Raw genomic sequence first — 16,085 nt, 5'->3', positions numbered from 1 at the left:
CACTAATCAATTATATCCAATGGCGGCGGGCAAGTCCTACGGCTCACTCTGTGATGTTCCGGGCCAGGGCATCATCGAACACCACGTCGATGTCCCGGAGGTGAACCTCTTCCCTGTCCCCGAGGCCTCGCAGGGATGCAGTCATGGCCTGTTCCAACTCCCTGCGAGTTGCTTCGAGGCACTCAGCCCGCCTCAATGCCCTGTGCATAGAGTTCTCCGACCTGACCATAGTGAGCCGTGCCTCTCCCTCCCGCCGCCGCTCCGCCGCTCTGCATCTATCCGCTAGCCCCTTCCGATGTTGATGGCCCTGAGCCATGATGCCTCCCACGCTGAGCCTGCCGCTGCCTCCGACACAACTGCCTCTGCCAGCATGACGGCATCCGGGCTGATGAAATCCACCCCCGCCGTCGTGCACGTGCCCTGCCCGATGATGCCGGCACATCCTCCATCTGCTGGGCTCCAGTTGGTGGGGTGTCCACCCCTACTGGACCTCCGACTCGCGACTGTGGCAGGGATGGGATCTCCACCAAGCTGGCTGGGTTGGTCGGGGCAGGACCACAGGGGGCCCTGGTGGAATCTGGGCTGGAAGACGGCACGGAGAACGACTGGCGCATAGTGTGCACAGAGAAGGAGAGGGCCGCCAGAGTGCCCGACACATGTAGGAACCCTCCGACCAGGGCCCCTCCCAACTGGGCCACATTGGCACGCAGCTCTTTGTGATGACGTGCGTGGTCCCCCCAGGAAGCACGCACATCATCACAAATGTCACGTATGCGCAACGCGACACCAATCACGATGGACTCCATACAGTCACGGGTTGCCTCGTCCGCAGGTAGTGGAGTGCCAGATGATGTGGGCCTCCCCCCCCCCCACCTGCGGACGGGCCTGGAATGGGGCATCCCTGCTGGAGCATGGTGGTGCAGTCACAGGGTCAGGGACAGTGACATGCACCGGCCCCTCCACAGCGACTTGTGCTTCCTCCTGCCACTGGCCCTGGACTGCACCACTTGCACCAGTGGTACCACCCCCACCAGGCCCCATGTGCGGCTCAGTAGCGGCCTCCTCCTCCTCTGTGCACACCACCAACCTGGATGGCTCCGCACCGTCTTCCGCCATCTCAAGCCCCTGTGGGGGCTCACCCGCCCCTTCCGCTGCAGCCGTAGTGGCAGACGCGGCACCAGTCCCCTCGCTCCCGGATGTTGTTAATTCCTGGGAGGGTGGCTCGGCCTTGCGTCGCCGGCCGGTGGAGGCATCCCCGCCGTTTTGCTCCACAGCGCTGTCTCCGCCCTCTTCTTCACTCGCCGCTGTGTAGAGGGAGACATAGAACACAAGCATCAGGGTACTGTACAATAGTCCCCTAGACAGGAAGCAATAGCACATGAGTGGCACTGTCAAACGTCACTTCCATCATGTCCCTCCACAACACATGGGTCAATGCAGGCAACACACATGCAGAAACAGGCACGGCGCATGCAATCAACATTTGCATCCATGTCCAAGGGACTCTATTAACATACAATGGTGGGTTGAAATTCGCATGCATCATGGGTCATACTGATCACATGCACACACATCACCGGAAGTTCATGCATCTGGCCTCGTACACCACAGACACAGTGGATACAAGGATGACTAGGCTGCATCAGTGAATCTACACATTGTCACGGACATGTGTCATGGATCCATGGCATTTACAAGTCACACACACGCCACTCAGACACACAGACATATACACCATACACGTCCATGACAGCAGCACCCATCCCTCACACCCTAACCATTTCCAAGAACAGAGACCGGCATGCATTCATGTGTGCATTCTGCATGCTGCTCCGCATGTTGCATTGTAACACATACACCATCCATATGGGTCATGCCTGACTAGACTCACATGCAGCACCGTCCTTTCCCTGCACACACACATCCATACATGACCTATGTCACACATGCAGCCGAGTAGGTAACTACCACCATGCTTCAACATGCACTGTTTCAAACGGGAATGCATGGCCACTTATTGCTCGACTCCAGACGGGCCTGCATCCTGAGGATCTGGTGGTGAAGCACTGGATGAATGTGCTCCAGGACCCTCATCTGCTGGGTGGTAAGATGGGCCCGGTGCCCCACTGCATTCGCTTCCTCCAAGAGACACCGAGCCTTCTTGAGGGTCCTGGATTTGAAGTCCTCCCAGCGCTTCCGGACATGTTTGATCTCGCGGGGTGCCACCCCCTCAGCGTTGATGGCACCCACTGTGTCCTCCCAGATCCTCTCCCGTCCTTCCTTGTCGGCACGCGATGGTGTGAAGAGGGCATCATAATGCCCCAGAACTTGCTCCACCAGGATACCAACTTTCTTGTCACTGAAACTGGTAGCCCTCTGCTTCTCTGGCTGGGGGTCGCCAGTGGTCTCTGATGGTGTTTGCCCCGACATGGCGACCCCGAGGCAGGTGTGGGTGGGCAACTGGGTCCTGGGGCTGGGCTGTGGAGCGATGGAATACCAGTCGGGAGTCTTCTGTTCCGGCAGGGGTGGTCACAGCAACTGGACCCCTGCAGATGGCAGATATGCAGGCACCAAATGGCAGGGCACAGTGGCAGCAGGCAGGCAGCAGCAGATGGCTCGTGGGAGGCTGCTCGGTGTTCTGGGGGGCAGTGATTCGGCCTTTTGGGCAGGAGCGTGGTCTTCCGTGTGTTGTCGCATGGCCAGCCTGATACGGAGTGATTTGGCACGTGAAAAAACTGCACGTCAACATGTAATTCGAGGAAAGGCCCTTGGTGCGCAAGCGCGTCTGTGATGTTATGCGCACGAGCATTTCCCTCGTGACAGGTGCATAGTGATACAGCACGTAAAAAACAGCACGTCCGCGTGTTAATTCATGTAATCCGAGGAAAGGGCCTAAGCGCGTAAGAGAAGTGACACGTGCAGACGTTTTCCCCTCAGCACGGGTGCATCCGCACGTGCCAAAAAACACATCCGCATGTGAATGCGTGTAATTCGAGGAAAGGGCGTAAGCGCGTATGTGACGTTACGTGCACAGGTGTTGCTCTCTGCACGGGTTAAAGGTGAGCGTGGGCCAGCAAAACGCTGTACGTGCTGTTCGTGGAGACAGACGCGTGTGTTTACTCTGCTGGAATCACACGCGATTACTTCACAGCATCTGAAGTCCGTACCTCTTCTTTTGGTGGGGTGTAGCCTACGCGCATAAGCGCATGGTTTTTTTTGTTTTTTTTTCCACGCAAGGCAGACGGTGAGTTGCATATGCTTTTTTTCCCACTGTGGTTCCCCCTGTGCATGCGTACCATTTAGAGGTCATTGTAGACCGCGTTCCACGCGTACGTGTTTATTGTGTTCCTGGGTGCCACACTGTACTGCTGGAGGTAATATTCACGCACGTGGGCTACCAGGTCGAGTGCACACTTTTTTTTTTTTTTTTATTCTAATTTCGTGAGCTTAAATTCATTTTTATTTTTTATTTTTTTATTTTTTTTTAAATTTATTTTTGTATTCTTTTTTTAAAGGGGTGTCTGAGCATTGCATGACCCATCATTTCTCCCCAGGGGTCACAGACAGCCTTGCAGGCGCACTGGGGTACCTATTCCATCAAGTACCTTGCCCCCTTCTAGCCAATTGCCCAGGACAATTGTTGAGTGAACCTCCAATAGCCCATTTTCCATCGGTGCCATGGTTGGGAGGCCACCAAATGCTAAGGGTGAAAAAGCTGGCTGTCCTCCCAGGGCTGGACGTGGTCTGGCACGTGGGCGCAGAGACCAGGGAGTCCAGGGTGGCTACAGGGGTGGAAGAGGCAGGGGTGCCCCTCTGGGACAGGATGCCCAGCCACGTGCTGTTGCAGACATGCCACCACCCCCTGTGGTTCCTGGTGATGCAACTGTTGCATCACAACCTGGCACCCATATCACCCAACAGCAAATTACATCTGCTGTCACAGGCCCACCGGTGGTTGTAACTGCATGTGCAGATGCAGCCAACACCACCCCGGCAGTGAGTCAGACCCAAGCCAGACCTTCTGTCCTCATACCAACACCAACTGCCTTTGTCCAGTCCACCAGCGCCACTGCCCCCACTGATCAGGGCCACATTGCCCACTCAGGGTCAGTACCACCGGCCAAAAGGAGGAAGCGTGCTCCTGCACAAGAGGCTGGGACCCCAGCCACGGCTCCGGCCTCTGGCACGTCAGGAAGAAGCCTTTCTGCAATCAGGAACTGGACTTCCTTGTGGGCTACGTGTCGGAACACCAACGCGATATGCTTGTGGGCCCACAGTTCCATACAACACATCACCAGCGTTGGGTCCACTGGCAGCATGTTGTGGATGGTGTGACATCCATGGGATTCCAGGTGCGCACAGCTCAGGACTGCTACAACCGCTGGAATGACCTCAAACGCAGTGCTAAGCAAAAGCGTGCCTCCAAATACTCCATGTCTCTGGTGACTGGTGGTGGGCCACCACCAGAAGAGGATGAACTCACTCAGCATGAGGAGATCGCTTCAGAGTTCATCCCGGAGGAACAAATCCGTGGAGTGGGAGAGAGGATGGACTATGATGCATCATCTGGTGAGTATTGCATGTAACTCAATGACATGTGTGTTTGGCATGTGTGACCCGCCCAGCTACAAGTTGGCTCTTACCTATCTTCAATATCCCTCTCCACCTGTGTTGTTCACCAGGGGTCTGAACTTTTGGCCTCAATTCGCAGAGAGCACCTGGCAGCTCTTAACTACTGCATTATAATTTTTTTGTATGAGTTCTGGTGCTATGCGGATGACCACCAACTCATTTCCTGGCTGCCCTTGGCCACCTCTTGTCCTGCCCTTATTTCCGATAGCCTCATTGCCATTTGTTTTTGGTGTACTACCAACGGTCTCTGTCTGAATGCCAGCTGACATCCTCCTCATTGATGCACCTTTTCCATCCTTTGCAACATCTCTGGCCAGCCCTACTTGGCCCTCCTCCTGCCTCCATCTGCAAGGCCATGAACTACTGGGTCACCTTTGACTCAACACATCCCTTTTACACACACATTTGTGATGTATCTTGGAATGGATTAACTTCTTGCTCAGCCACCTCAAGGGTATTGTGCCCTCCCTAACATTCTTCTACATGCTCAGTCTGTCAAGCTCTGGTTCATTCAAGGTTGGGGTACTGTGACAGTCTTATTCAATAATCGACCGGCCTCCACCCTCCACCACTAATCCAGTACAGGACTGCAAGACTTGTCCTTGGCCACAAGCCCTGGTATCCCATCTTTCCAGCTATGTGACCCCTTCACTGGCTACCAGTGGATGCAAGGATGATACTTCAGACTCTCTGCATTGTGCACAAGGTTTCTTTGGGACTGGGTAGAAAATACCTTCGACGATCCCTCTACCAATTCCTCCCCCCTTGAGTCCTTTGCTCCTCTACCCCACACTCCCTCAAGCTCAGTCGTTAATTTAATAAATGAGGTAGGAGCAGATCTGTGAGTACAGCTGCGATCTCACTTTTGAACAGCCAACTGGCCATGTTGAATCTTGAGGGGAGATATATCTGCTTCTGGTAGCACCTCAACACCTTCCTTCTTGCTCCTCATTAGCCCCTCTCCTACCCAGTTGAACACTTTTCCTCTGTTGGCACGGTGCCCCTGCACACACACATCGGATCAGGTACCTGCTCACCCTGCCTCCCTGCTGCACTGCCTACAGGCCTCCCATATCAATGGGTCCAGTGCTTGTCCCCATACAGTCCAGCACTCTTTGTCTGCACTCCTCAGATTTGCCCTTTCCAAATCACCTTGCACTTGCCACTTGCTGGCTACACAACCGCTATTTGAATGGACATTCTATCATTGCACTTCATTTTCCTTCTTTGGTCTGTTCTGTTTGGCAGGTTCCGCTTCTCCCCCTTCCTGGGTCTTCAACCCTTTATCCCTTCTCCATGCACTAGCATGTTCTGTATATCACTGTGCACAGTAGGATAGTTGTTTTGAATTCCTTTTCTCCCTTGTTCCCCACCCTTTGCTTGTTTGCGCTCTGAGCCAATTGTGTACGTGTGCAATCTTGATGAGATGTCACATCATGTTATACGCATCCTTTGTCCTTGGTGCAGTGTGGCTCACTCTAAGTGTGCTGATGGCAGTGGCTCCGCATGCACATATGTGCAGGATCATATTACATGTGCATTCCATGTATGCCCCTAGGTGTCCTTCACCATCTGCTCATTGTTGTATATTTTCAGGATGATCCAAGTGTCATCTCATTAGGACAGCCATGTCATGCTCACTGTAGGTCTGTGTGTCATCACGCACGTCTTGAGCTGTGCACATCTGTATCATGGCCATGGCACCCCCCAGTTACACGCCAATGACCACTTTTCAACTGGTGTTGTCTTCTACATGCATGGATGTACTATGGATGGTTCCTCAACTGTCCTCCATCATGTCCACTTCTCATTGGCTGTAGAGACATTTGACTGACGAGATGCAATAAACGCACGCCTACACTGTCTGGCAATGGACAGTTCTGCGTGGAACATGTCATTGCCATGCAGTACCTCCCTGCTATTGGCCATAGGGCGAGTGTTTCATGGAAACCATGCTACCTGGTGCATGCCATTTGTACATGATGGCTGCAATTGCCATTACACTGCCATAATGTTTGAATATTGTCATCACTACGTACATCTTGATGTTGTAAATTGAGGGGCTACACATGCACTGCAACACACACACACCCACTCCTGTGCCAAGTTAAGCCCTTCAATGTGCAATCATGATGGTGCTGTGTGATGTTGACCTGACATGTATGTACCCATGTCCCTCCCATCACAGTTTGGAAATGCACTAGCGTAGATGCCTCCTATGACACATGTACTGTGCATAGTTGATTGTAGTTGCGTGCTGCACATGAACATGCATGTTAAATGTATCATGGTGTCTTCAGTTACATTTCTAGCTGTGTCTATCTGTGTTGTAACACATGCTTATGCTAGGTGCCGACTAGTTGTTACCATCTCTCATTTTTTAATTGCATGTATGCCCCCTAGAGGTTGTGTTTGATGCAGGTGATGTGCGACATGCAATACATGTGTTGCATTCACATTTTGCACACATCCTTTACTGCTTTTGGGATGGCCCTGCATTGCAATGCTGCTGGATGCTTGTTGGGGTTTGATTTGCCTGTGACATGGCTGTTTACATTTTTGTCTGTCAATGTTGTGAACTGTATGTGTGTGGTATGTGCTACTGACATGCGTGTTATTGTTTTTCTTTTTTATGTTGCAGGTGATGACGCACTGGCGGCAGAGGATGAAGATGTCATACCAGACACAGCCGTCAGTTCACATGATCAACCAGGCACCAATGGTGGTCGTGGGGTGGCAGCCCACGAGAACCCGTAGGTGCTCCAGGCCATCGTGTCCAGAGCTGACTCTGAGTCAGGCTTTGATGTATCCTCTGACCACTATGTTGAGGCGGATCTGCATCATGACGTGTCATCGCCGGTAGGTGATCCTGTGTCGGATGGTCTTCTGTCTGCAACACCTGCAGTAGGGAGCCAGGCAGGGTTGGAATGTCCACCTGTGGTGGTTATGGGTGCACGGTCACACTCGACACCAGTTGGCCGTGTTCCTGGGGCATCAGGTCGACTGAGGGATGCAGTCCTGTAGCCGCAGGTGGCTCCAACCCAGCAAGGACAACGTCTCCTTGGGCCCAGCAGTTGTGGTGTTTGGCAACTTGGTGGCCGTGTGCCACCGGGGTCAACTGAGTGGGAGCGTTCCATGATTGCCATAGCACAGGAACAGGGGGGAGCAGTTGAGATGATTGCTCAAGGTATGGAAAGTGTGGCCCGTTCCATCCTCCCCTGTGTTAGGCAAATGGTGCTCCATCAGCGGGCTACGCAGTCCACATGCCGCTCACTCAGGCTGGGCATGGTGGCGTATGACTGGGCGCGCCGGGCTGAAATTGTGGCGCTGCGTGAAACACTTAATGCTCAAGCAGAGGCCACCGTGAGGCCCTGAGGGTGGAACAACAAGCCCTCCGATCTACTCTAGCTGACCTCATGATGGATCAGAGTAGGCAGACAGAAGACAGGTTTGAACAGCTTGAAAGAACCATCTCGGCTGAACTCGGGAGTCACTCCGTTTGTCATGTGAGGCCATGCAAGCAGAACTCCGTCTCACACGTCAGTCCCTGCAGGAGGAAGCATGTGTGACACGTGAGGTAATGCATGCTGACCTCAGTGTCATTGCCCGCCAGGACCTGGCCTACCAGACCCGCATACATGCTGCCGTTGAGAGGCAAGGCGTGGCTAGGAGTGGTGAGTCAACTGCACCACCTCCACCTTCTGATTCAGATCCAGAGGGTGATCTCCCACATAGGTCGGGCCGTGCAGGCGCTGAGCCCAATGAGTTTTTTTTGTTTTTACCTCGACATCTACAAATGTGGGTGTAGAGGTGCACCCTGTACCTCCCCGCCTCCTGGGTGCCCCAACACCCCCCGGGTCATATATGGCAATTTTTTATTAAAAGAAATTTCCTGCAAATTTTTTTTTATTTTTCCAGCAGTATTTAATCTGAAAATATTTCTGATTTTTCATCAAAATTGTATGGTTTTTGGTAAGTATGTTATCTTTTCATTAAAATGTTTCATTTGATTTAATTTTTCCGTTATTTTGCTGTTCCTTTTGAATGATTTCACTTCGTTTTTTATTTGTTATGTTTTTTTTCAGGTTTTCTTCTATTTTATTGATTTTGATTTTGTTTCATTCATTACTCTTTTCATTTTATTTATTTAAATTGATTATTTTATTTGTATTTTCTTTAGAATTCTATTTTTTTCAAATTTTATTTTGTCTATTGTGCATACATGTGACAGTGTGATGTTTTGTGGCATCGGAAGATCCACTGTATGTTCCTGCTTGGCCCGTTCAGGCTGCTCTTGTGTATGTGTTTTGCTTGGGGTCCTGACACATATGCTACTCCTGCTTCCCTTTTCCATGGGCTTGCAAGGATGGCTCGGTGTAACAGCATATCACACATGGGCATTGGGCTTCTGTCATATCTGTGGCCAGCCTGCAGTTCTACTTATGTGTACACCCCTAGTGGGTATTCCAGATGGGTTCTCCAATGCATGTCTGCACTTCACTTTGGTGAGTATAAAGCTGACTGTGCATTTCATCATGTTGCTTGAGATGTTTGTTATGTATTGAATGTCTATGTTGATGCACTTCCTGCTGTAGCTGGTACCATGCACCCTCTGGCTGCATACAGCACACTGGTGGTGGGAGGGGTCCATCTGCTGAGAATGTGGAATTGGGACAGTTTTCCCACAGTGATTTTGATATGCCACATGAAGGCTGCACGCTGAGTTACCCCTGTCACAACGCATTTCAACAACCACCCATTCCTTGCTAGCTCCACTCTGGACATTTCCCTTGTTTGGATGTGACTTCTGAGTTATGACTACATTGTTTGTCATTTAAATTTTCAGTTTGTGTCCTGGACCTGCTCCCCCCCCTGCCCACTGTTTGCACTTGGCCCTTCTGACAATCCGGCCAACCAGGATGCTTGAGCCTGGCACCACTATCAAATGCCCACTAAGGATCCCCTGTCTAGACCTGTCCACATGTCTTCTCAGTCACTTGAAGACCCCCCTGTCTCGTGTCACCCCCCCCTTCATCATCACATCCCCTACTCTCCTTACCGGCAGGTTTCCCTCTGCCCCCTGTGTGTGCTTTCTTTCACCATCTTCCCCATTGGTCATTTTGTGCTTGGCCCCCTCCTCCCTTCTCTCCTCCCTCTCCCTCTCCACCCCCCTTTGGCCTCCTCCTTGTACCCTGGCTGTCCTTTTCAACCACTAGCCCAATTGCCATTGACCATGGTGATACGTAGGCGCTTGTTCTTTGCAGACATTTGCCCTTCTGCCTCCGTCCTTCCACACCCCACCTTCACCATTTTAAGTATTATTTTGACAGTTGATTTGATCATTAGTCCCCCCCCACTGATTACATGTCATCTCTTCCCCCTTTCCCTTCTGTCTTTCTTCTACGCCTCCCCAGCACTATGTTGATTATTTGTAGACCTACCACAGTTTGTCACTTGTTTTGTTACTCTCCTCACTTCTTCCATCCTTTTCCGTCACTCCCCTCCTTATGTTACTCCTGCACTGCGACTATTCCTGTCAGGCATAGGAATGTTGATGCTAGTTATGTCATCCTACATTCCCTCCCTAGGCTCTCCCTTATTGGTCCTGTACTTTGCTTTTCCAGTTCATTCTCACACTGTGGACTGTTTGAAGGACATATAGGAATGTACTGTTCTTCTACCTTATTCACTCCCTTATTGATGCACTTTGATGAAGTTTGTGTGTTGTTCATTTAATCGATTTCTATGAATCAGTGATGGGTCACTGTCTGCCATTGCCGATGTGGTGTACTCTGTACATGATATGTCTGCTGGTCAATGGCTGATGCAATGTAGTGATTTCTTTTGATGTGTTAGGGGATGGGTGTGGTTTGAGACGCAATGCATTTTGTATATTTCGCAGAAAAATCTGATTGCCGGCATAAGTAAGATGTACTCTCTCTGCGAAAAATGTGTGTAGTACGAAACATAATGTTTTCATCGTAGAAAGAGGACATACCAACATCTCTCAAAAAGGCACAGACAGCCTTGTTAACATTGCGCCTTGCTTTCTCCATTTGTGGACCAAATGAAGAACAACGCAGCCCCATTTGTCTGCGCATTACGGGAAAAAATTACTCTGGAGTTTGGATACATGTCCATGACTTTCCCAAGTCCTTCTTTCATTGCAAATTGCAAAGAGATTCCAGACAGATGTCCTAAACTGTTCCCTCCACAATGAATAATAGTAATGTCTGGATGACACTGTGTCACCAAAGTAGCACAAAGAGGTACCAAATCTAGCCACTTCATTACACGCACTCCATGCCAGTGCACTTCCACATGAGGGAATCCAAGATTGTCAGCCACTCTGCAGCGATCTGCATGCACCTCCAACCAATTTATCCATGAATCTCCCAAAATCCAGACGATCTGCTTTCTGAAACACACAGCCATAGCTATCCCCTCAGGAAAAAGACTTTCTAACAAACTCTCTGCTCACACATCACACCCAGTAAAGCCTATTGACCAATCCCTTGCTGTGCTACGTCTCATTTGCATCCCCCTCAACCTCATAAATCCTGTATGTAATACTTGCTGTCCGCGGACAACCGCGGTGTCCGTGGACACATCGAAAAATCTGAGCGTGGGGAATGAAAATTTAACTAGTGTGCCCCATTTCCCCTTTGAGGTTGGCTCTGAAAAGAACCTTCTTTTTCTTTTTCTGCAGATGCTTCAGAAACACCTTTTTATTTTGTATTTTTGGTTTTTTTATTCCTCATTTTCCTCCAGAAATCTCCACATTAGCTTCTCCAAAGTAACCCTTGTGTTCCAAAACAGCATGGCATTTCCCTTAAAAGATAAAGACATGCCATCTTTAAAGTAATCAACATTACCAGAGTCAATGTTCTCATTGTTGCAAAAGAACATGCCAGCTCTAATCATAAAAGCAAACATGCCTCGGTTGATGAAGCACCTACCAACATTTTGCTGTGGACAAAAAACAGAACTATTGTCCCATACTGTCCTAGGTACCAAAGCATAAAAAATAACCTTCGCATTTGGAAGCACTTTCATGACTGCCTGAACCAAGTTTCGCAGATCTTGCAACAAAGTAGGGGCACTGACATAGCCCAAATGCAAAGCACCACAGTGCAGAACAACCACATGTGCACTATAATACCTAGCCATTTCCTGACAAACTTCTAGCATTGCCTGCAAATTAAAACCAGGCACAGTACACCACATCACTTCCACTCCTTTTGTGTCAAAATGGTTAGCCACATGCCAAGATTTAGCATACTGCTCCAAACCATTCACAAACAAATCTCCCAGCACCACCACCCTGTCTTTCTCCACCTCTGCCATCTTCACTGCACACAGCCTCTCAATACGAAGCAGAACCTCAACACCCGATTGGCTAATCCTCAAAATACACTCCCATTTCATGCTCGGAAGCCCCAGATGTGCATGTCCTGTCTGCGAACTGCCGGGCTGTTCACGGAGCGTATAAGTAACACTGGGGCAGCCCGTCTACCCTTTCCACTTCACTCTCTGCACCATTCCCTCATTGGCTACTGTTAAGCAGTCACACAACCATCCACCAATCACATGCAATACCTCTACAGCTAACTCCATCATCACAATTCAGCACTTTAGATGTACTGTTGATCACTCAGAGTACAATTGCGCTGTAACTGCCAAGCACCTACAGCAACTACTAGTACACTCTCCAATATTTCTACTTGCTGATTCATGCACATCCACATGCATGAACACAAAGTACAGGTATGAATATTTTTTCAACAGTACATCATACATGTCAACCTTCTGACCCACCAGTAAGGGACATTTCCTCAGAAAAATCGGGAGACAACACTTGTGTTATAAGAATGCATTGGGCAAATATGTATTTTCGGCGGGAGAGCGTGAAAAAAAGCAATCTTTTTCAGGAAAAAAATCAGTCTCCCGCCGAAATCGGGAGGATTGGCATGTATGGTACATGTACATCTCTTCTATAAATGCATATAAACAAAGTAACTGCTACTTACCCTGAGCAACCTGTAAAACAAGCTTACTGTCATTTATCCCATCTGCTATGATGAAGTGTCACTTGCAAAGTTATCTGCTCCCCAAATTTTTATTTCGCCATATTTTTAACTGCAATGTGCAAACTGTTATTTTCTTCATTCTATCATTTCTGTAGCCACGTGCTTAAGCACATTACAACCATGATAGCAGTTAATGCATTATAGTGCATAAGATGTACATACAATTTCCTTTCTATACATTCTCCATACTTAACATACATTCTATCATTTCAACTTCCTTTACAAATGACTATATTAGTAATCAGACACAAACACACAGCTATCTAACAAAGTGTCATTTCATGTTAAAAGATGGGAGAAATATCAGTATAATTATGGAAAAAGGCTTTCTAGTGTTATAAAATTACACACAGCCAGGATGAGTACATGCATCTTTATTTATGCAGACAGATAGCCAATATAATTTCAAAGGCTCCCAGCTGAAACACCACTGCCTCTACAACTGTTCTTCCAATCTATAGAGCTCTCTCATTCCAGCTGGCTGTCCATTCCATTATAGATTTCACAACAGCATTCAGCTATGCACAGTTGCAGTCATATCTATCACATCATCTACAACTATGTACAGTGTTGTAAAATAAGACATACAGCATCCCCCACTTCCCTTCAGTCTGCAACACAAGCACCAGGTCCTTCCTTGCAACCCTTACTTTATTTCAGACTCTCCCATCTCCAAGCACCACAAAAAACAGTACCCACATTTTTGAAAACATATCCCCTAAATAGCCCACATACCACAATCAAAATGTTTGGTAGCATAGTAGAGTTATGCTTTTGTGTTTTGGCCAGGGCCTAGAGTCTTGGGTGCATGGCTAACGGCCTACGGCCATGCACCCAAGACTCTAGACCCTGGCCACAAAGACTGCAGCATAACATACCCATAGAAACAAACACGAACCAAATGACCACAAACCAAAAACATAAAGCATCCACCCCAAAACTATCTACTTCAATTAACATTCTAAAAAATAATTACAACCAACGTACAAACTCTTCAATACATACCCTCTTCACCCAATGCTCTTCTAACGACCCAAAACCAACATCATACTAAAGTAAAATAGCCAGTAGTGCGCCCAGTGTTAGTATGTCCGCGGACATCGTGAACACATCGCTGCCTTCTGCCACCTAAACAAATACAGCATTTGACCCATCTCTTACTCCCCCACCCTCTCCAAGCACTCGTACACACCAACACGTTCTCCAAAATTAAATTTATGCTCACTTCGTTCGCATGTCCGTGCATGCAATATGGCAGGCGCATTGAAACAATTTGACGCACCTCATCCCAGCCAATCAGACAACACATCGCCTGTCCGCGGATATGACGCAAGCCGATTATCCAATCGGTGTCCTGTCTGCAGAGCGAACAGGGAAGTGTGTCCAAGCGGATGTCCACGGAGGCAATCGGCTCGAAAGGCTTGCGTTGCAAAGCTGCAAGAACCACATTGAGGTCCCAGACCAGATGCAGCCTATTCACCGGAGGAAAAAGCCTAGACAACCCCTTAAGGTGGGCCTTAACCACCGGGTTGTCTGCCAAAAACACATGCTCTGGGGAATTCTGGAAGCCCCTTATGGCCGCCAAATACGTGCTGCAAGTATCCACCAGAACTCCAGAATGAGCCAGGCCTGCTGAAAAAGCCAATATGTCATCCAAAGGACAGGTGACAGGGTCCAGAACCTTGTCGCAAGTCCAATGACAGAACCTTGTCCATTTGCTTTTATACTGGGACCAAGTCGAGGGCCTCCTGGCCTGCTGAATGATGTCCCAGTTGTCATCTAATAATTGAGCATGCTGAATCCTCAGCTGATCAGGAACCAGGCCCCCAGGGCCAGTTTGGCCAGGTCTGGATTTACCACTACCACACCCTGCTGCGCCAGGAAGCCCCTGCTAGGGATCGGAAAGGTGGACGGGACCCTGGGAGCATAACTGCAGCAGATCCGAAAACCAGGGTCTCGATGGCCAGTGGGGGTCAACCAGGATGAGGCTGCAGCCCACAGAAGCCCATTATTTACAAAGGGTCTGCTGGAGCTGAGGGGTGGGCTGGAACACGTAACAACTGCCGCCGTGCCAGCAGATCTGGAAGGCATCTCCCCGCGACTCCCGACCTGCCCACGAGGCATACTGGGGGCACTTGGCATTCAGGGGAGATGCAAGCAAGTTCAGGTCCGCGAACCCCCAACACTGAAACTGAGGCATCAAGGAGTCATTGTGCAACTCCCACTTGTAGTATTGAACCCCAAGAGACTCAGCTGATCCGCTTCTGCATTGCTATCCCTCGGTAGGTGGACTGCTGAAATCCAAATCCTCTCTGTAAGGCCCCATTACTAGATCGAAACGGCCTCAATTTAGAGGAGGGGGGAATGGGTACCACCTTGCTTGTTAAGGTAAAACATCGTAGTAGAATTGTCCGTCCTGACCAGAACCGACTTGTCCCTAATTAGGTGCAAACACGCCTTGAGGATAAGGCCCACTGCCCTGAGCTCAAGCAGATTGATATGTAGGAGGGCTTACGTCCTGGACCATGCTCCATGAATTGCATAGCCCTCCAGAAAAACCCTGCAGCCTGAAAGAGAGGAGTCAGTCGTCATCACCAGGGTGGGCTCCGGTCAGGTGAAGGGTGTAGTTGTGGTTTATCATCTCCAACTACTTTATTCCTAGCATTAGGGGCGGAGCGCATCATACTGGTAGAAAATCATGGAGGACAGCTCCGCTAGAGATCTTTGTATGGTAACCTGGTATGGTAACCTGGAATGTGCAGGTTACCATACCATAGGTCCCAGGGAAGCGAAAGCCAGTGGCGCGCAAACTAGCAGAGCTTTCTGCGGACATAGTCTGCCTACAAGAGATGCATCTCCTAGCCTCTGACAAGCGGTGTATAAAATGTGGGCGGTTAACTGTGGGCTACTTCGCTACCTCTGGGGAAAAGAAGAGGGGGTGGGGAGGTTGCACTGCTCTTCACTAGGAAGGTACCACTAATCGAGGTCACAGTGAAGCAGGACCCAATGGGAAGGTACATACTAGTGAAAGTACGCCTATATGAGCAAACCCTTTAATTTGCATCAATCTACTGTCCGCACAGTGCACAAGACCGGTTCCTGCGTACAATCGCCCCAGACATCATCTCATTTGCAGAGGGATGAATTCTGATGGGGTTCCATTTGGTCCCTGACCCAGAGAACGATAAAACTCTACCGCCCACGAGGGAGGATTACATGAGAGCTATAGGGTTTGACGAATTTCTTAAGAGAGGTGGGGATAGTTGATGTTTGCCGGCTATCAATGCAGGCATGCACGATTACACGTTCTATTCCCGCATCCATAAGGGCCCTCTCACGAATAGATCTAATGTCTAGCAAGCT

At 49.5% G+C, this 16,085-nt stretch overlaps 1 protein-coding gene across 1 annotated transcript in view; it reads left to right on the top strand.

Moving 5' to 3' along the window:
- The window catches only part of UBAC1 (UBA domain containing 1), an 819,245-nt gene that overhangs the window by 197,575 nt on the left and 605,585 nt on the right, over positions 1-16,085 (top strand). The window lies entirely within an intron of this gene.

The sequence above is a fragment of the Ambystoma mexicanum genome, chromosome 8 (assembly GCF_040938575.1).
Source record: "Ambystoma mexicanum isolate Mex_15411 chromosome 8, UKY_AmexF1_1, whole genome shotgun sequence".
Lineage (NCBI taxonomy): Eukaryota > Metazoa > Chordata > Amphibia > Caudata > Ambystomatidae > Ambystoma > Ambystoma mexicanum.
This window is presented reverse-complemented; position numbering and strand designations above follow the sequence as displayed.